The sequence below is a fragment of the Rhipicephalus sanguineus genome, chromosome 5 (assembly GCF_013339695.2).
Source record: "Rhipicephalus sanguineus isolate Rsan-2018 chromosome 5, BIME_Rsan_1.4, whole genome shotgun sequence".
Classification (NCBI taxonomy): Eukaryota; Metazoa; Arthropoda; class Arachnida; order Ixodida; family Ixodidae; genus Rhipicephalus; species Rhipicephalus sanguineus.
In genome coordinates this window covers 116,354,890-116,376,110 of record NC_051180.1, presented here as the reverse complement: position 1 = coordinate 116,376,110, position 21,221 = coordinate 116,354,890, and the positions used below count along the sequence as shown (strand labels likewise).

Sequence of the window (21,221 nt, the reverse complement as noted above, 5' to 3'; positions counted from 1 at the left end):
TATATATATATATATATATATATATATATATATATATATATATATATATATATATATGGAGCGAGCGCCATCAACGCCATCTAGTGAGCACTTCACAAACTAGAGGTGGCTACTACAACCAAACAAACGGAGGATGGCATAAGGAGCTTCGCCCCTAAAAACCTGAAAGGTCGGGATAGGAAGTGTGAAAAAAAACTTGGCGTGACGTAACATTTTGACTTCTTTTTGCTCTCCTGCAGGGCTGGGCAAAGATACTTTGAAATTGTATCGCGATACGATACAAGATACTCAGGCAAGAAGTATTGAAGATACAGATACAAGATACTACCGCAATAATTGTATCCGATACGATACTTGCCAATTGTATCTTAAGATACTTCGATACATTCGCAAATTTGTTATTATAGACCCCCTAATGCAGTAGCGAACGCCTATGCAAGAAAAGGTTTGCTTGAAAATTTCTTTAATGTGACCAATTTTGTTTAATTTTAATGAAATGTGCGTTAGCATTTCAAAAGTATTGTCCTTCTTGCTCCAAGTGCATTAGTTTACTTCCGACAGAACTTATTGGGGTTTGTTTTGGCTGCTTAACAGGACAGCTCTTCATTGATAGCGGCTCTTGCTTATCATTTTTGTAATTGATGGGAGTCGCTGCTCAGCTTGCCGACCAGCTAGCGGGTTGCGATCTAATCACAAGAACTACAATACGAAGCCTTCGCACCTTGGCGCAAATACCGGTGTGGAGTTTTACCTTGTCTGTAAAAGACCGTTCACGCAACACCGAACCACCGGTGTACAGTAGCTGGCGATATTTTTCGTGACGCACTGTGTATGCGTAGAGCTCATAAAACTGCAATGACTTTTCATGTTCTACTCATCTGCAGGCGCAAAGGGTTCGTTATCAATATATTCACTAACGTGCAATCTTTTAACAATTTTTCTTCAACGAGAGAATATGTTCACCCCAGAAATTGTATTGTCACGTGGTGGTAAGGATAAAGAAGGAGGCAGTCACTCTGGTAGAGACCAAACTGCTCACTGGGCAAACTTGTGCCCAGAATACTAAGCAACTCATAATACAAGCAAAGCACTCTGTACACTGATAGCGGCAATCATTGTCGTTGGCCTTCGGTATTCTGATCACAGACGGAACGCGTGGTCACATCTGCGATCGAACCATCCAGCGTTACCGATGGTGCTAGCGTAAGCTCCCGAATGAACTACAGTGCTCGCGTCCTGCGCATAATTTTAATAATAACTGTTGCAGTTTTACATCCCAAAACCACGACATGATTATGATGGACGCCGTAGTGGAGGGCTCCAGGAATTTCGACCACCTGGGGTTCTTTAACGTGCTCCTAAATCTATGTTAGCAACAACTTGTAGGTTTGGGCGAGTCTGTTCATGATGCGAAAACTAGAAGCAGCGCAAAAAAAAAAAAACGACGACAAAAATAGGAACACACACAACAGGACTAGCGCTGTACTTTCCGACGTGCAACTGCCACGAAGCTTTTTTTCAGACACAATTACCCTTAACGGGTAGGCGCTAGTACAGCGCTAGTCCTGTTGTGTGTGTTCCTATTTTTGTCGTCGTTTTTTTTTTTTTTGCGCTGCTTCTAGTTTTCGCATCCTAAATCTAAGTACACGAGCTCCAGCATTTCGCCTCCATCGAAATGTGGCCGCCGCGGCTAGGATTCGCGCGTAATCTTAACCGAACAATCTGAAACAACTGCGAAGCTTCCGAAACATCGCGACGTGTCTTGAGCTGAGCGCTGCTAATAATGTTTTTGCAGTTTAAACCCGATCCCACCAAAATAAAGAAATGAGAGCACGTGGCAAGTGCCACAAATCGTCGCAGCACAGCGCTGCTATTCACGGTATTGCCACCTATATGACCGATTAACTGGCGATTAGTAATAGTAAAAAAATTAGGGAGGCCTAAAAAAAAAGGAAAACAAATCAAATATATCTAAATAAAATAGAAAAGTCGTTCTGTATCAAACATTCATCGTGAATAAGTATTGAAACACAATACAGGCGGCACCCTTAATAGCTATGACAATTAATCATGAAGCATCTTGAACTTACTTCTTAATGCAAGACAGTAAAAATATTTGGTGCCTATCAAAAATTGACTGAAACGGCTCGTTGGGACGCTCATAAGAAAAACAGATCATTTGGTATAGCAATGTTTCTCGAATCCCCTTCCTAACAACTTTAAGATGGCTCATAATTATTTTCATCATTTCAATGCAAACTCAATTTCGCTCTTTTACTAAGCAGTAAGCAGGATGTTTGGTACCGCATACTCAGTGCGCGCCCATATGATTACATATTTGTTTTCAAAATCACCCCGCAGAACAGTAAGCTAAAGCGAAATATAAATGTGCAAACAGTAGCAGAAATAAAGCAGACAGTTCAATGTAAGAGTAAAGCAGAGAACTTATTTTGGCAGCACGTTACAAGAGGCATATTTGTGCGACCAGACCGGAAAAAAAAGTTCAGAGCCCTAGGCAATGTACGGGATGCAAAAGAAGGACAACTAAGAAAGAACTTGTGCTAACGATCAAATTATGATTTCAAAAGCTCTTTGAATAAAGATAGCAGGAAGATAATAATAATAATTGTTACGGTTTAGCACCCCAAAACCACGATGCGATTATGAGAGACGCCGCAGTGAAGGGATCCGGAAAGTTTGACCACCTGGAGTTCTTTCACGTGCACCTAAATCGAAGTACACGAACCTCAAGTATTTTCGCCTCCATCGAAAATGCGACCGCCCCGGCCGGAATTGGATCGACAGCAGGAAGAAAAAGATACGGTACACGAACATATATTCTGTTAGAAAAGCGCTTCATCTATTAGATCTAGCATCGGTACTAGTGGTGCTACAGTTAGGATCTTATTTGCACATAAGTCAACGCATGTAAGTCGAACTTACATCCACAAGATCCTTCAAATCACTTGTGTGTGAAAGCCACGACAAGCAAAGCAACCCTATACTTCAGATTTCGTAACGAAGCACTGCGCAGGGGAGCGGCATCAGAATTTGCGCGATAGTCACCGCACGCATTGTGGTACGCGGCGCTGGACAGTGGATAAGGGTAAGTATCATGGCACTGGCACACGAAAAAACAAAAAAAAAAAATCGAGAAAACGAAAGGCACGTGAGCTAAGCTGGACGTTCGCGCGCTTGTTCTGTCGTGACTACGCGAGCGCTGTCAAGTTGCTCTGCTCCACCAAAACGGACGCGCACACTTCATTGCCTGCCTTCACTGGTGGACTTTGTCGGAAAAACAAAATTATGTCACTGCGCTGAGTTTTACTGGGGCGCTTTAGTAGCACCAGTACCAGCTTGAGAAGCGGAGTTGAGCCAGCGATTATTGTTTCGTACGCTGGTGTTTCTATAGGAATATCTTGTATTTTAAGATACACGATACATTATTGAATGTATCGGAAATACAGATACAGATACTCGTCTTGCGAGACGTATCGCGATACAGATACAAGATACCCAAAGAGTATCTCAGATAGTATCTAAGATACATGTATCTTCGATACTGCCCAGCACTGCTCTCCTGGAGATTAATAACAAATAACGTTGAGAAACGTATTGTGCTAGGATTGTTCGCGAGAGGACTTCAGCCAATCCTGAATATAATTGTCGAAGGTTACCGGCCAATGAAAAACGCTTTTTGCAGTTGGACGTTTGAGGTTATGCGCAACGCGAAATTGCACATTGCGCATATGCCGTTTTTCTTTTTTTTTTCTTAACAGTGTACTTGAGTCTGCTATATTCATCACAATAAATAAGACCCAAATGATCTGTTATCTGAAGTGCGGGCCCTGATAATGACGCATTAGTCCGAAATGACGGTATATTGTTATTACGCTGCATGCAAAAGGGAGAACTCCACGTTAACGTTCAGCGATTGAAGGAGATGTTTAATGCGATGAAAGCGAGAGGAGACAAGGCTTCGGCGCTTTCGTTCTATGACTTGAAATTTTCTTGTTGACCTCATTCCGATTTATTTCGTGATATTTACAAAAATTCATAGTTGTATAATTTGCAGCGAAAATTACAAAACGTCAGCATGCACCTCAGGCAGAATGAAACAGACGCGATATTAAGGCGCGCATCAGAAGACGTACAAAACGCTTAGGTCAACAATTAAAACCTAACAGAACGGAAAATTTGGCCATCAAACACTTGCGGACATTACTCCTCGAGATGACGATGATGATGACGTCCTGTTCCTGGTGGCGCTCCCCTAAAAGGGGGACGGGCTAGGAACTGGGTGGCAGGATCTTTACCGTGTGTCCGTCTTTGTCTTTCGCGTTAGTAGCGCTACCCATTGCAATGAATTCAAGCTTTTAAGTGACAGGCTTAGATGACTCATCAAACGCGAAAAGTGAACGCCAGCGTCGGCGGCGTCAACACTTGCAAAAAAAAATAGAATCGCGTGGTGACGTCACCACGTAACGTAACAGATCAACAAAATTTGTGACGTAATTGCGGCGTTAACGTGACGACACTGTGACGTGACGTAACCTACCGGTGCCGGACGAAAGATTAACGTGCTTCTCCACAACCGTATGGCATATTGCAGAGAAACAAATCCCCAAAGCTTTTTTTTTTTTTTTTTCAGTTGTTGCAGTTGAAAGGTGGGCTTCTCCCTACAAACACCGCTATTGTGGAGAATCCAGCTTTCAGATACTCTTTTTTTTTTTTTTTTTGTAAGTGACGCATGCTCGCCGGGACGTGTTTTCAGGACCGTCGCCAGTTAACGTGCGCGCATCTTGTGCCCTGTCAAGCTCAAAATGTAAGGAATTGCAGAATGTAAGCGTCTGCCTTGGGCGAAAAAAAAGAAGAGGAAGAAGAATCAACAATGGCTTGGCTAGTCATTCTCAGTGAGGCTACCAGATTTTACTCCTGTTTTTTTAGGCTGAGCTCATGGCTATTATTTTGGCGCTTCGAAAACTGCCTTCAACCGAAAATAGTGCAATCATAATAACAGATTCTCTTTCGGTATGTGCAGCACTTACAGCTTCAGAACATTCACGAGCCCTAATGACTTTGCGCACATTAGTACCGCCACAGCTGAAACTCCTGAAATTATTGTGGGTACCAGGTCACTGCGGGATACAATTAAATGAATTGGCCGATTCTTCAGCCCGGGCTTCCCTCGATGGACCAATAATTTCGGTACTCCAAAAAGTAGAATACATAGCAGCGATCAGATATAGAAAATTATCAATTTGTACAGATATGATGGAAACTATAACTAAATGGACAGAATATCAACACCTTAAATTTCCATGGAAACCTAAGTGGAGTCAATCTAGAAAGTTTGAAGCTATTATTTCCAAATTTCGATGCCGTGTCCCCCCGTTAAACTTATATTTACACAGAGCTGGTTTGGCGATATCACCCCTTTGCCCATTTTGTGAAGAAACAGAATCTATTGAACATTATTTTATATCATGCCGCAACTATGCAATAATTCGTAAAAGACTTCTGGTTATTCCATTTTCGACGATTGGTTTAAGTTTAACTGCAGAAAATGTTCTAAGTTTCAGTGCCTCTGTTTTGGGACATTGTCAAAGAGAAATTTTTGATGCTGTGTGTAATTTCATTCTAGCAACTAAACGTATTCCACCGTAAGGTCTACTTTAAGAAATACTGGAAAAATACTCGCGACATAATTATAAAATGTGGTTAAAAGTAAGTCATAGAGTCAAATTTGGTCGGGTCAGGTAAACTCAGCTGTCTGGTCGGCTCAAAATTGTAATAATGTAATTATCCTCCATAGGCTATAATAACTTTTGTAATATGATTGTTCTTTATCATCGCGTTCTTTTTCTAATTTAGTAATAGGGAGGTAAAAATTAATGTAATTATCATCCATAGGCTACAATAATTTTTCTTGGCCAATCCCCCAGAGTGGGTATGTGCCAAGATTGGTAGGCTTCAATCAATCAATCAACAATGGCGACGGCCTCCGGTCGCATCGACGAGGCGACCCTGCGCGACCTGATCGAGCCCGTGGGCGACTTGGACGAGCTGGACCAGGCGTGCTTCCACAAGGGCGACGACCGCTGGAGGCAGGTTTCCGGCGACGAGAGCTGGGACCACGTGTTCGAACGCACGCTCGTCTACCTTCGCACGCAGCTGGGCTACTTCTTCGACTTCAACATCGCCGAGGGCAGCTTCGGTCGCCTGGTGCGCATGTACGACCCCGAGAACCGCGCCGAAGTCACCGTCTGGTTCAGCGCGGTCGTGAACGCTCGCCGCGAGAACCTCTGGCGCACACTCTCGCATCCGAATCTCATGGAGCTGCTGCGAAGGATCAGGCACGATCACTTTAAATCTGGATTGAACGTCACAGCACCGTTCGTAATGGTCAAGTTCGAGTCACACTGCTAATATAATTGCTGGGGTTTTGCGTCCCAAAATCGTGATATGATTGTGAGGGACGCCGTACGGGAGGGCTCTGCAAATTTCGACCACCTGGAGCTCTTTAACGAGCACCAGATCTAAACACATGGGCCTCCAAGATTTCGCCTCCATCGAAATGCGGCCACCGCGGCCGAGATTCGATCCCATGACCTTCGAGTCTGCAATCGAGCACCATAACCACTAGAACACCGTGGCGCGTACAAGTCACACTGCAACCTTTCGAATGACGCAGAGTGCCGAGATGATGTGCGTGATTTAATTGCGCTCATCGTTTTAGCAGAGCCTGTTGGGAGGAGGGAAGATACTGAAGACAGTTATATAGATCAGTGTACACGGCCATGCACGGCGCAGTTTCCCTCTTGTAGAAGATGGTCTATAGAGCTTATAACCATGTTGAAGCACAAGTAGGCTCCTATATACACTACAGTTGAGCCCCTTTATAAGAGACATGCACCGGGGAGCAGTTCTTGTCTCTTATACAAGGTGTCTCTCATAAGCGGGGTACCGTGTTCTCCGTTTCTATAATCGATGCCTATTTCAATGTAAGCACACTTGTGTCTCTTATACCCAATTGTCTGTTACATCAGTGTCTCTTATTAAGGAGTTCAACTGTATATATGTGTATAAGTACGTATAAGCGTATATATATGTATATGTACATATATGTGATATTGCCTGCCTGTCAAATGAAAGTGTTGTAGACTCGTCAAGCTGTTCGAGGAAAGCTTTCATTCTACAATCCCCCCATCTGTATTTTGTAACTATACAGGATGGCAATATAAACAAATAAATAAAACGAACCATTCAAGCCTCTATGATTATGTGTGGTACAAAATCTACCCCGAGGCGTACGGCGACGCCATCTTTCAATTCTTGTACCATATGTCACGCGCGACGCCGTAGGACGTGAGAAACATTGGCCAAACGCTAATTAAGACTGTTAACTAAGGGCAGGTGACAAGGCTCGTTGACTTAACTCGCACTGAATGATAAAATAATAACGCGCAAAAGTGCAGCCAAATGAGCGTGAAAAATCGAGATGCGGTTCTCGTGCACATCTAAGTGCAATTATTCTTTACTTTTATTTTCTTTATATTGCGCCCAATATACGAACGGCAGGTCTGAAAAAATAGGCCACTTCTCTACGCTGGGGTTTAAATTCCTCGAAATGCGACTTTGATGTCGAGTACGATAGTTCGCGGTGTTTCTTTGCAATGAACAGCGTACGCCATATACATATTCACTCACGCGCTTCATTCTTTCTATGCTTTATGTTAACGCCCCCTTACACGCGTTTGCGCAAACCACTCCAGAATGTCTGAGAACGTTCCAGATTACTTTGGGATGATCTGATAGACTTGTGCGCGGAAACGCGGACAGCCGAGTCTTTTCTGGAACTAACGCGGCCACCAGCGATAAGACTGGAATGTTCGATGTCGCATGTATAAATGCCGACGCGCCTTAGCGCTAAGCAGTTCATCGACGGCCGACGTTCTGTTCGCCGCTATCAGTGTACACTGTATTGATGTAATTTGACTTTCCGTTTCCAGGCCACAAGTTCGGCCAAATAAAGAGTTTCATCTTAGACGCGCCGACAGCTACCTTCGTCGACGTCACGACCACGTGACAATATTAAGGGGTTCTGATAACGACGTCTTGAATTGAAAATAAATAAATAAATAAAAAATAACGTGGTCGTACTTAAAAAACTGCGGCCGAATTCACAAAACTTCTCTTTAGTAAGTGCGAAAATTTTTAGCGTAAGAGGACTCTGTGACTACGGGCCCTGGAAGTTGACGCACTCGCAAAACTCCAAAAGCGACTGTTACACTACTTGTGAGCCTATAGAACCGCAATGTAATTACATAAGATCGCTGTTCACAAAAGAGCACGCAAGAGCATTTTGTGGCGAGTCACTTTAGCTGATAAGTCAAATATTTGTACGGCCTAACAGATCTATCTGTTCGCTCCATTCGGCTGCAGGGTGGACATCTGCACGCCTTTTCCGCAGACGTGCGTGGCGTACGTGATGCCGGCCTTTCGGTGCACCCTACACCAGAAGGTCTCGGTGAAGGCTTTTCTCTGCTCCGAGGGCTCCTACGCGGCCGTCAAGCTCTGGCTCTTCCAGGTGACCGGTAGCGGCGTACTATTTAACTCACAACCTAAGAAAAAACAGCCATCGCTTTCCCTCCCACAGAGCATTCGCACGAGTGCTCCATCCAACCGCGCTTACTTATTTTTGGTGACATCAAGCCCTTATCCCAACAACTAAGGAAACTAACAGACAAATGAGCGAGGCAAAGCATACGGAAAATTATTCTTTTTTTTAACCGGAGTTTAACGATTTTGACCTAAATTGAAAGGAATTAAAGTGGACGAAGAACCACCCTTTCCGTCTGTGGAGTCTGAAACCAGAACCACCGATCCCACCGACGGAAAGGGTGATTTTTCGTCCACTTACTCCTTTCAGTTTAAGTCAAGATCATTGCACTACAGTTTTAAAAAAAAGTAGTATATCCTACGCTTTCCGCGACTTAATTGTCCGTTGGTTTCATTAGTTGTGCCTAACAAAGAAACGAGACTATCGATTAATTACCCTTCTTTCAAGCACTGATCCAGTGTTTTAGATATCTGACTTACCCATACAGACACTCGTTTGTTTCACTGGCTTCGGGAACTTGAATGTCCTGGTAAATTTCATCGGGGATTCTGACGTCGCTTCTCAGCTAAACGTAATGTTTTTAGGCAGTAATGACGTAACTTCAACTCAATATGCGTGGTACTTACGTTAGACGAGAAAAAGTAGTTATGGTTCGTGTAGAAACCAGCTAGCACGACCAGGCACGTAGCCAGGATTTTTTTCGGGGTGAGGGGGGGGGGGGGGCTGCCCCCCTCCCCTCTTGCCTACGTGCCTGAGCACGACTGTCTTTTACGGGTGCAGGACTGGGTCGCCACGGTTCTGAGGACGGAGCTGACATTTTTTGTTCGGTTGTAATCAAGTATAGTTGGATTTAGTGCCATCGACAGCACAATTCGCTGCTTCGAGGCATCCTCTACCTCAGACGCGTCAGGTGCAGGGAGCCTTACCCCCCTACTTCACCCTTCAGGCAAAATGTAAAACGGGAAAGTTGAGTCACAGTCGTGTCTTATGAGTCACAGTTGTGACTCATAAGAGGCAGGCAATATGTACGGTTCTGAGCGCAACGTCATTCCAAAATGGTGAACTGCATCGTTAATTACTGTATTGTGACATGCTGCAGTATACTAGTGAACTATGGCTCAAGTTAATAAAAAAAAAAAAAAACTAGCGCAGCTTGCACTAGCTCGCGCAAGGCTGCTTCACAGCAGAGCTGGTGGGCACTTTTCAGTTTCTCTTGTTGACCCTCTGTACAGAACGCTTGGGCGGCCATTGAGCGCGTGCCGGTTCATGATGATGATAATTTTCTATCTACGACACACGGCAAACCGCAACCTGCTGTAAAATGTGTACGATAGATATGTGCCTTACGACGCCGCTCTGAAGCGACCGCACCTTGGTATGGCGTCACAACGATTAGCATGCAGCATGTGCTCGGCTATTGTTACTTTCTACATATACCTATATAGTAAATGTTTTCCTGCAGCCCAAGAACGAGATCGTGCTTTAACATTCGTGACGTCACTTATGTTCCCACAGCAAATCAAAAAGAGAGAAGTTTGGCTGTTCGCTCAGTTGAGCAAAAATGGCGTTTCGAAATAACAATTGACCAGCCTAAACTGATTTGCCGTTGTCCTCTTTAATGTTCCTCTAACATTTCATTTCTATGCGGGCGTTCCCAGCCTCAGCGGTATTACTAGAATAGAATCAACTTTACAGGTTCGAACAGTGGAACTGAAAAACTCACAGGGTCCCTTGTGCATTCACCTAAGACGACTCGAAGGCGAAGGCCATCTTTTTCTTCTCAGCCGATGTATCGATCCTGCCCCGCCACCCTCCGAAAGCTTTGTGCACCTAGCGTGGTTTTGCACTGCCTCCAGGATTGGAGGCACTTACCTGGTTTTGCACTGCCTCCGTGATCGACACCCCTTTGACTAAGCTACGATGTCGTGGGATGACGGCATCATGTAACGTTACGTCAAGTGACGTCACGCCAGAATTCGTGACGTCATATGGTGACGTCATCACGTGATGATGACTTTTTGCATCACTCGTGCTGTGCCCGATGCCGCGGGACGCCGACGGTAAATTTTCGTGTTTGATGAGGCATCTAAGGCTTTTGCCTTAAAAAAAAAACGATTGACAAAGAGAGGACATACAAGGACGTCGCTGTAGTATTAGATATGAACGAACTAACTCCGTTTAATACCGTTTTGAGAATTTACTTCGCAATTAGGTGAAGCAATCTTGGCGCTTGGTTCGCTTCAGTAACAACGTTTCCATTTTGTTCCAGGTGGCCGGCGCCCTAGAGTACCTGCACCAGCGAGAGCTCTTCCACTTGGACGTCACCGTTAGGAACGTGTTCATATTGCAGGTGCGGCAGCGCGCACATCTTTAGCTTGTCGTATAATTTCAGCCAGTGCAGCGTTGGTAAAGGATCAAGGTTCTGGGTGTTTATTGAGGTTTGGCGGTAATAGACGTTTTGCAGTGTCACTGTACTCCCCTGTTGCGCCCGTACGTTCGCTTCAGGATGACATATGGACCACGCGGGCACGCATGACAAAAGGGAAAAGGGGGGTAGAATTGATTATCCAGAAATGAAGAAATGGAGTACATGTCCCATCAGAGGTGGTCACCCCGACACATGTAAAATGTGCAAATGGCAAATTCCATGTGCATTTGCATCATCATCAGCAGCAGCTTGACTACGCTCACTGCAGGGTAAATGCCTCTTCCATGTACCTCCAATTAAACCTGTCCTGTGGCCACATTAACCCCGCAAACTTCTTAGTCTCATCTGCCCACCTAACTTTGTGCCACCCCATCGCGCGCTCGCCTTCTCTTGGAATCCAGTCTGTTACACTTAACGACCAACAATCTACATCTTAATGTCCACTTTACGTGCTGCCAAAGACCACCCTTACAGTATTGACAATATCCCGCCACACTGCCCAGTTCACCATCGCATCAGTTCTGACTGGCCCCGGCGGCTGCTGCGCGTCCCCATCTGATTGGTTCCAAATGCCACCATTACAGAATTTGACAATATGGCGAAATGTACAGAATAACAACCCTGGCATTGCGCACGCAGGCCGACCGCGCGGTGCTTGGTGGTCTGGCGAACCTGCAGCCCAGCCGACAGGTGTCGGCCGGGGACGTGCGGCTGGACAGCGTGTTCGCGCCGCCCGACGTGATCGCGGCGCGAATCGGACTCGCTGCTTGCGTGCCTACGAACCCGGGCGGTCACCTGCAGGCGGACCGCGTCGACTCTTGGGCCTTCTGCACGCTGGTAGCAGAGGCACTCACCTGCCACTGGCGATGGAAGGTGCGGCATATTGCTCGAAAGAACGAAGAATACTCGCAGAGCGAAAGGGAGAATATTGTGTCTACCTGTGCAACGTTATTTCTTTAGCTCATTAAAAAAACATCAGTATAATGTAGGCTGTGACGGAATTCTTTGTGGTCGGGTGTGGTGACCCCCTCGCGCGTTCGCCTTTTCTTGGAATCCAGTCTGTTGCTCCTAATAACCAGCGGTTATCTTCCCTACGCGCTACATGCCCCTCCCATGCCCATTTCTTCTTCTCGATTTCGACTAAGACGTCCTTAACACCCGTCTGTTCCCTTACCCACTCTGCTCTCTTCTTGTCCCTTAAGGTTACACCTATCATTTTCCTTTCCATTGCTCTTGCTGCTTGTAGGTCCGCAAGTTTCTGGTGCTGAGCAAGAGCCGCGACAGGAGCATGGCCGAGAGGCTGTCCCTGCTTGCCGACTACGTGACGAGCCGCTTCACGAGCACCACCTGCCTGCGTCGCTACGTGCACCAGCACTTCCGAGCTGCCCTCGTGGACGACGACGAGGTCTCGGCACTGGCGGCGCTGCTTGCGCTAGGACTGCGGGTGGACGCTTCTGCACGGAGGCCCGTGTCGGTCATGCGCGCCCACAAGTACTGGCATGCCCCGCAGGCCAGGTCACCCACAAGTGAGTTGCCGCGCGTGTGGGCAGCCTTGAATGTGTCCAGGAAGAAAATCGAGGGGAGTACTTTTAAACCGAAGCTTGTTATGAGTTACAGATTTCGGTGGCGGCGTTGTCGTATATGAAAAACACGGCGCCGGCGAGCGTACTGAAATGTGGCCCTCGATGGTGCGCCGGTCGTTCGCTGACGCTCTCTCGATCGTGGATTTGTCATCGTTCAGTCTTTTCTGATATGGCAATCGGGTCTTTTAAGATGTAAATCAGGGTCGTAACTAGGGATAGGGGGGGTTAAGAGGGGTCTGACATCCCCCTCCCCTCTCTCCGGAAATTTTTTCACGCTTTAACTTTTCGGGTGATACTATATTTATACGCCTTCACAGCGACCACCAGTTGTCAAAGCCGTTCCACACAACCCCCCCCCCCCCCCCCCCCCCGAGAAAAAATCCTGGGTACGGCCCTGAGGTAACTTGTCATGTCACAGGCACGTGTGCTGGCACAGTGCGCTGGGGCAGTGTCCGCGAATATGTACTTTGGGATGAAACGTTCAGAGGTGCAGAATGGTGTCTTAAAGGGCTAGTTGGTACATGCTACTGCGTGGGAACAGCGCGAAAACGGGACTAAGTAGAGGGAACACACTCGCGCCAGTTGTTCGTCAGCGCTTGTGTTGCGTGTTCCCTCTACTTAGTCCCGTTTTCGCGCTGTTCCCACGCAGTTCAGAAGTGGCCAATGTGGACACTGCGAACAAGGGCTCGCAGATGACAGGTTTCGCGAGTCGCTGTCACGGAAGCTGCATGAGACGTCACTTACATGCACATATATACCGCATTACCAAGTGAATAAAACTCACACGATCCCTTACGCATTTGCCGAAGACGACTCGAAGGCGACAGCCATGTCGTCGTCTTGTTCTTCTCAGTCGACATTAGTCATCCCCCCACACCCCGCAAGATTTCTGCACCGAACGCGATTTTCCAGTGCCTCCGGGATCTGAGGCATTGGACGCTTTCTGCACCTCACACGGTTTAGCAGTTCCTCCGAGATCGGCCAACCTTTGACCAAATAACGGTGGCGTGTGACGACGTCATCATGTGAAGTCGCAGTGACGTCACCACATGATTTTTTGCATCACTCGTGTTGACGCAGACGCCGCCGAAGGTCACTTCTCGTTTGATGAGGAATGCATGGCTTTCGCGTTAAAAATAATAATGAACAAAAGTCGTGTAGGTCGTGCCCCTTCCGTGCTTGCACTTATCGTTCGTACGCTCGTGCAGCACCTGTGGAGAACGCGGTCGAGTCATCGCTGGACAACACTACTTGCACGTGGGATGGGTCCAGTGCTGAACTGCCTTACCGTCAGGCCTCTGGAGAGGACGAGGAAGACGACTCTGACGACGAAGACGACGACGAGGAAGAAGAAGAAGGCGCCGGAGAGCCGCAGCACTCGGACACCGGCAGTTCGGCAGCCATGGTGCTGCTGCCGCACGGCCCTCCAGCGTTACACCGCCTGGACGGACAGTCACCCGGATCTTTGGCCTCCCGCACGAGAAGGTGGCTCGCTGTCCTGACCGGCCGGCAGCCGCCTTAGTTGAATTTGCCGTGGCCGCTTGAATCGTTCACACGAGTCGGAATGCATTTCTGGCATTAGAACGGCGTCAAATTCGGTGCGAGATTTCGTCCCACGTGTTGAACGGCCACATTACATGCGTCTGATTTTGCGATATCTTCGCTAAACGTCTTCACTTGACTCGCATGCTTCCTTTACTTCAATGATTATAACTTTAATGGCCACCGTCGTTTGGACGGAAGCCGAATTATGTAAAGAATTCACCGTTTTTCGCCTTATTCGCTGCGTACAAAACTGAGCCGGCAGACAGGATGATTAGTATAGGGTCCCCAGAGCGTTGGGCACCCCTAAAAACAAGAAATCTGGCCGACGAACTGAAGAATACAAAGAGTGTGTAACAAAAACAACAGGTATACTTAGAGTAAACCAAGGTATAGGTGATGTGTGCATCGAAAGTTCGAAAAAGTATATGTAAATTATATCCTTCTAAAAGAATCGCTGCCACACGTGCTCATTTCTTTCTATGTTTTATGTCACCGCCTCCTTAGACGTGTTGCTATTGCCTTGCGCAAGCCGCGCCAGAATGTCTGGGAACGTTACAGATTGTAGTAGATCATTTTATTAAGATTGCGCACATGACGCGAATAGTCAGGATTATTCCAGAGCTTGCGCGACCACCAGTGATAAGGCTAGAAAGTTCGATGCATAATGTATAAAAGGCGGCTCGTCCCAGCCATGATCAGTTTTATCGACGGCCGACGCTCTGTTCACCGCTATGAGTGTATACGGTGTGTATTGTTGTTGTTTGTCTTCCCGTTTCCCGGCCACAAGTTCGGTTAACTAGAGAGTTACATCTTGGACACGCCGACTGCTGCCTTCGTCGACGTCACGACCCCGGGACAATACTCTTAATTTCTATGCGTCATATGAGGCATGTAGGTCACAAGTCTCTTCGGTGAGTTATGTGAGATGTGGTGTTCATTTTTCTTCCAGTTGGAATGGCGTTACGGATGACAAAGGATAAATGTTCCTTCTAAGGGAGATAGCTTTTTCAACGTGTCAAAAAGAACACAGCCACACGTGTTTGTCTTCTTTTTCGATTGTTTAAAAAGCGCTGTTCGCGTAATCATGTATGCACCAACACGTCTGCACACTATATAGACATAAATGCTTTATCTGTCACGTTAGTTGTGCAAGGTTACTATACAAGCATCCTAGAGTGTCGTACTGCCGTTATACATGTAGACCAACTTGAAAATAGAGGGAGTGTTAGATGCTATGAGGTGCGAGACACTCACGTTTTCAGGCCCAATAAAAACGCTGTAAATAATTACTGAATCCTTGTCCCCCCCCCCTCTTTCTAAGCGTCATGCGAGATTCGTATTTAATTTCTGTGTTGTCTTCGCTGAACTAAATAAGGTAACTTGTTCACATGTCCCTCTTTCACAGTATCTAGCATAGCGGTTTCCAATTACCTGCACTTATGAAACCTGGTCATCGAATATTCGCTCGTATAGCCCACGAAATCATATTAGAACCTTTTTTCGCGTGAACTAACCTGTTTTGACATTCACCTCTAGTTATTGCTAAATTTGAAATCGACTACCAAAAGACGTAATTTCTATAACAAACCGCGACGAATTTACTCGCAGCTTAGAGCTTCATGTTGGTGTCCGGGTGAATTTGTATGTGTTTATCAGATTCTGTATGTGCCTATACTAATTTAGCACACAATATGACATGCACGAATTCATACGTTCAGTTGGCTACTCTTTCAGGATGTAAATGTTCAGCATCGTTAAATTATTCTGTTGCGTTTCTATTTAGTTAGTGAAGTTTCTCTTTATAGCAGCTTTCGTAGGTCTTTTTTTATTTTAAAAGGTTTTTTTGTACATGATTGTCCGCATTGATTTTGTGTGTACTACTACCCCCCTGCTCCCCTATGTAATGCCCTCAGGCTTTCGGGATACATCAATGAATGAATGAATGAATGAATGAATGAAAATAATGGACACGTTGTGGGTTATGCGCAAGCATAGACCGAAGTGCATGAAGTAATCAGAGCCTTCGAAATAAATGACGCTTACAAAGGCTCCTAAGCGTTACGAATACGAGTTATGAGCGGCGCTAAATTCACCTCAGTGCCGTAGCGTAGCTACAGATACCACCGAGGCCACATTTATCGAACGTGACGCGAACGTGACGTCAAAAGTGTGCGCGAGTCAATGACAGTTTCAAAAGGACGGTGACAAGTGCCGTATAGAGTTGCACTTGTCACCGTATTTCCAACTCGTGTGTTCGACTTTTAATGCTCTTTTACGCTTTGATGTAGTACTGTTGACGGTAGCTCGCAGAACTTAAAGGCTTTGGTGATGCTCCATGTACACCTGAATTAGTGAAATACCAAAGGCTTCTTGAACCGTTAAGATGACGATTTAAGCATGGACAACTTAAAAGAAATGTGATGCCATGCACTAAACCAGGTTAAACTGATCAATTTTTTCCCTTGAGAGTTCTTCATTACACTGGGATCATAAGTTCCTTATTTGAAGGAAAAAATGAAAGTCAAAGCTTCACTTTTTTATCTCGTGTTGAATGCTAGACACCGTACGTCAGTGTGAGGCCATTCTTTTCAAAGTACTGTTTGTGTGTGGTGACTTGTGCGGCTTCCTGAGGCGCCACTCAATCCACAGTTCCCCCCTCCATCTATTTCCCATCCGGTGGGCTGTCACTTTGGTGAGTCCCCCTCCCTCTTGAGGCTGCCTTGGATCCGCCCCCGCCTACCCAATGCGTATTTCAGCATAGCTGATATTCAAAATCCAATCCAGGTGCTTCGAACCTCCATTAATATAGGCCTCGCGCTTGCGATTTCCTAGCCCCTTCGTTAGCCCACACGCAGCAGCAAACGACGCTGAATAGCGCTTGCTACAGCTTCCGATCCGTCAAGTACGCATGTTTCTTTATATGAAATTCGTGTGGAATTCCTGCGCTGCTCTCTACCATGAAAAGAGCGGAAAAAATTTTACCCTCTTTCGATAACTCATCTTTCTTACGTTTTTAAAAAGACTTATATCTGATGTAAATGCAAATTTATGGAGAACAAAACATTATGGCTCCTGCACATGTGAATCCAGTTTAAAGCATTTGGCTCATAGCCAGCAATTCCTGAACCACATCCCTGAAAGTGTCATATAATGGTAAAGTTTAAACTTGCGTTTGTTTCCCTAGGAGGAGCTAGAACTTCCAGCATTAGCATTCGAAACAATTATCACTGCTGCATATTGCCACGCCCACTTCTTGTTTTATTTTGATGTTTTTGGGGTTTGACCAGCAAGGGCGGTTATCAACGCTCGAGGCTGTCCGCGAAGCAGTGTTCCAGAAACTTCTCGATTGTAGTAGATCGTTTTGTTAAGATTTCACGCCGCACGCGAATGTTCCAGCTTTATCGAGAGATAACGCCGCCACCAGCGATATCGCTGGAAAGTTCGATATCACCTGTATAAAAACCGACGCACCTGACCGCTCGTCAGTTGATCGACGGACGACGCCCTGTTCGCCGCTATCATTGTACAGCCTGTATTGCTGTATTTCTAGTTCTCATTTTCCCGGCCACAAGTTCGGCCAAATAAACAGTTTCATTCTGAAAACGCCGACTGCTGTCTTCGTCGACGTCACGACCACGTGACATCTGGTGGAGGTGCTGCTTCTTCCATGATCCGGACGCCCCCGTCAAACCGCGAACCCAGCCCACGTCGCGAAGAAGACGCCGACACCATCAGCGGCAGTCGAGCCAGTCGCAGACTGGAAGGACTACCCCCACAATACGGACCCCTACCGGACAAGACCAGGATCACAACGAAGAAGACAACAGCCACAATGACAGCCGCTGTGGCGCCTGCAACGGTCGTCATGCATCAACCGAGGGAGCCGCCGACATTCCGCGGATCACCATGCGAGGATCCAGAAAGCTGGCTGGAGGCATACGACCGGGTTTCCACGTTCAACAACTGGGACTACGACGAGAAGCTACGTCATGTCTACTTCGCCCTTGAAGATGGCGCAAGGACCTGATTCGAGAATCGAGAGTCCACGCTAACATCATGGGACCTCTTCCGCACCGGATTTCTCAACACCTTCACGAGCGTCATCCGGAAAGAAAGGGCTGAAACCCTTCTCGAGACCCGTGTACAGCTCCCCAATGAGAACGTCGGACTGTACACCGAAGAAATGACTCGCCTATTCCGCCATGCCGATCCAGCCATGTCCGAAGAAAAGAAAGTTCGCTTCCTGATGCGGGGAGTGAAGGAAGAACTCTTCGCCGGACTTGTGCGCAACCCACCGAAGACGGTCTCGGAATTCCTTTCGGAGGCCACCACAATCGAAAAGGCACTAGAAATCCGCACTAGGCAGTACAACCGCCGCATTCCTACGACGACCTACGGGGAGGTTCAGGCGCTGCAGTCTGATGACCTGCGTGACACCATCAGAGCGATTGTGCGGGAGGAGCTGCGCAAACTTACCTTCATTCTGAAAAGACAGGGCGTGCAAACACGGACACAAGAGTTGTTAGTCGGCGTTTGTGGTGTCCTGACTTCTTTCTTGTGTCCGTGTTTGCACGCCCTGTCTTTTCAGAATGAATACTTACCAACTAGCTCAGCTCTCTGTTATTCTAAGCTGTTACCTTCGCCGCAGCATCAAGTGGATTCAATCGCCGACGTTGTCCGCGAGGAAGTCCGGCAATCGCTTGGAATTCCCGCAGCACCGCAGGCTCAGCCGGAAGCCATGAGCTATGCTGCTGCAGCCCGACGCAACGCCCCCCCTCCTCGCCCACGTCTAGACGCCGCGCCGCCGCAGCAGTTCCGCCGCCAGGCACCGCCGCCACCACCACCGACGCCATACCGCCCGCCGACAGGACAACGCTGCGCCCCCCGAAAGACCGACGTTTGGCGTGCCCCTGACAACCGACCGCTCTGCTATCACTGCGGGGAAGCCGGCCACACATACCGCCGATGCCAGTATCGACAGATGGGGCTACGCGGATTCGCCGTCAACGCGCCGCGCCCGCAGCCAGGCGAACGGCCTCGCGACATCGACGACTACCTCACCGGAACACAGTGGGAAGAACGACGACCTTCCCGCTCGCCGTCGCCCGGCCGCTACATGTCACCGCACCGCCGGCAGTACACTGGCCCAAACCGGGACCGGTCGCCTAGCCCGTATCCGGAAAGCTAAGGGCAGCAACCGATGGAGGTGCGGTTGCTGTACGACGAAATGCCGAAGATCCTCCGCGGCCGCCGACGACGACAACGCGACGAGACCTTCAGAACACGATGCAAACCGGACGGAGCCCTCACGACAAAACTTCGCGGCCCGAAGAAAACCTGACGACGCAACGTCGAAACAGCGGGACAAATCGACGAAGCCGTGATCCGACGCCACGACATAACCGCAACGCAAGACGACGAACTAGCGACCTCGATGTTCTTATCGACGGCCACAGCGTCACAGCTCTCGTCGACACCGGAGCCGACTATTCCGTCGTCAGTGGGCCATTCGCCACCAAGCTGAAGAAAGTAAAGACTGCTTGGAGTGGACCAGAAATCCGGACAGCTGGAGGCCACCTGATAACGCCGATTGGTGTCTGCACGGCGAGAGTCACCATCAATAACCGCACTTATCCTGCGAGCTTTGTAATCCTACAAAACTGCTCCAGGAATGTGATACTCGGAATGGACTTCCTAAGTGACCACGGCGCCGTTATCGACCTGAGGTCTGAGTCGATAACACTAACCTCAGACAAAGCGCTCCCGCCCCACGCGACGCCAGGGAACCATGCACTGAATGTGATAGAAGAGCAGGTGACCGTTCCGCCGCGCTCCAGCGTCATTATTTCCGTCGGCACCGAAAAACCTGCGAACCTTGAAGGCGTAATCGACGGCGATCAGCAACTACTCCTGGATCGTCAAATTTGCGTCGCAAGAGGTATCGCCGAGCTGCATGACGGTAAAGCAAAGGTACTGCTGACAAACTTCAGCCACGAATATAGGCACCTCAACATGGGTACGACGGTTGCCTACATCGACGAATGTGTAGCCGCCAGTGGTGCTTTCGCCCTCTGCGATGCTGTCGAACCTGCTTCGACGAATAGAGGTCATGAACGGGATTTTGACGTCAACCCGAGCCTTCCGAAGGTCAAGCAAGACCAGCTCAAAACCCTGCTCCTGCAATACAAGGACTGTTTCTCGTCGTCATCGCGGGTCCGACAAACGCCCCTTGCTAAGCACCGCATTATAACAGAAGAAAATGCTCGACCACTACGTCAGAGTCCCTACCGGGTTTCGACGCGGGAACGGGAGGCCGTGAAGAAACAGGTCGACGAAATGCTACGCGACGACATCATCCAGCCGTCGAAGAGCCCGTGGGCATCCCCCGTGGTGCTAGTGAAGAAGAAGGATGGGACTCTTCGTTTTTGCGTCGATTATCGTCGCCTGAACAAAGTCACGAAGAAGGACGTGTATCCCCTTCCCTGGATAGACGACACCCTGGATCGATTACACAACGCAAAGTACTTTTCGTCGATGTACCTCAAGACCGGTTACTGGCAAATAGAAGTCGACGAGAGAGACCGAGAAAAGACTGCCTTTATAACGCCAGACGGCCTGTTTGAGTTGAAGGTCATGCCTTTTGGTCTTTGCTCGGCACCTGCGACTTTTCAACGGGTTATGGATATAGTACTGGCCGGCTTGAAGTGGCAGACGTGCCTCGTGTACTTGGACGACGTCGTGGTGTTTTCCTCAAACTTCGACGAACACCTTAGGCGCCTTGAAGCTGTACTTCAAGCAATCAAGACCTCCGGACTCACTTTGAAGCCTGAAAAGTGCCGCTTCGCGTACGAGGAGCTCTTGTTCTTGGGTCATATGATCAGCAAGGATGGTGTTCGCCCGGACCCGCGGAAAACAGCTGCCATCGCTGACTTCCCGACGCCCACCGACAAGAAGGCCGTACGCCGTTTTCTCGGCTTGTGCGCCTATTACAGACGTTTCGTCAAGGAATTTTCACGGATCGCCGAGCCACTGACGCAACTCA

At 47.7% G+C, this 21,221-nt stretch overlaps 1 protein-coding gene across 2 annotated transcripts in view; it reads right to left on the bottom strand.

Moving 5' to 3' along the window:
- LOC119394175 (bifunctional purine biosynthesis protein ATIC) overlaps nucleotides 1–21,221 on the bottom strand; it is a gene marked incomplete at its 3' end in the record, with an annotated part of 164,844 nt that overhangs the window by 53,230 nt on the left and 90,393 nt on the right.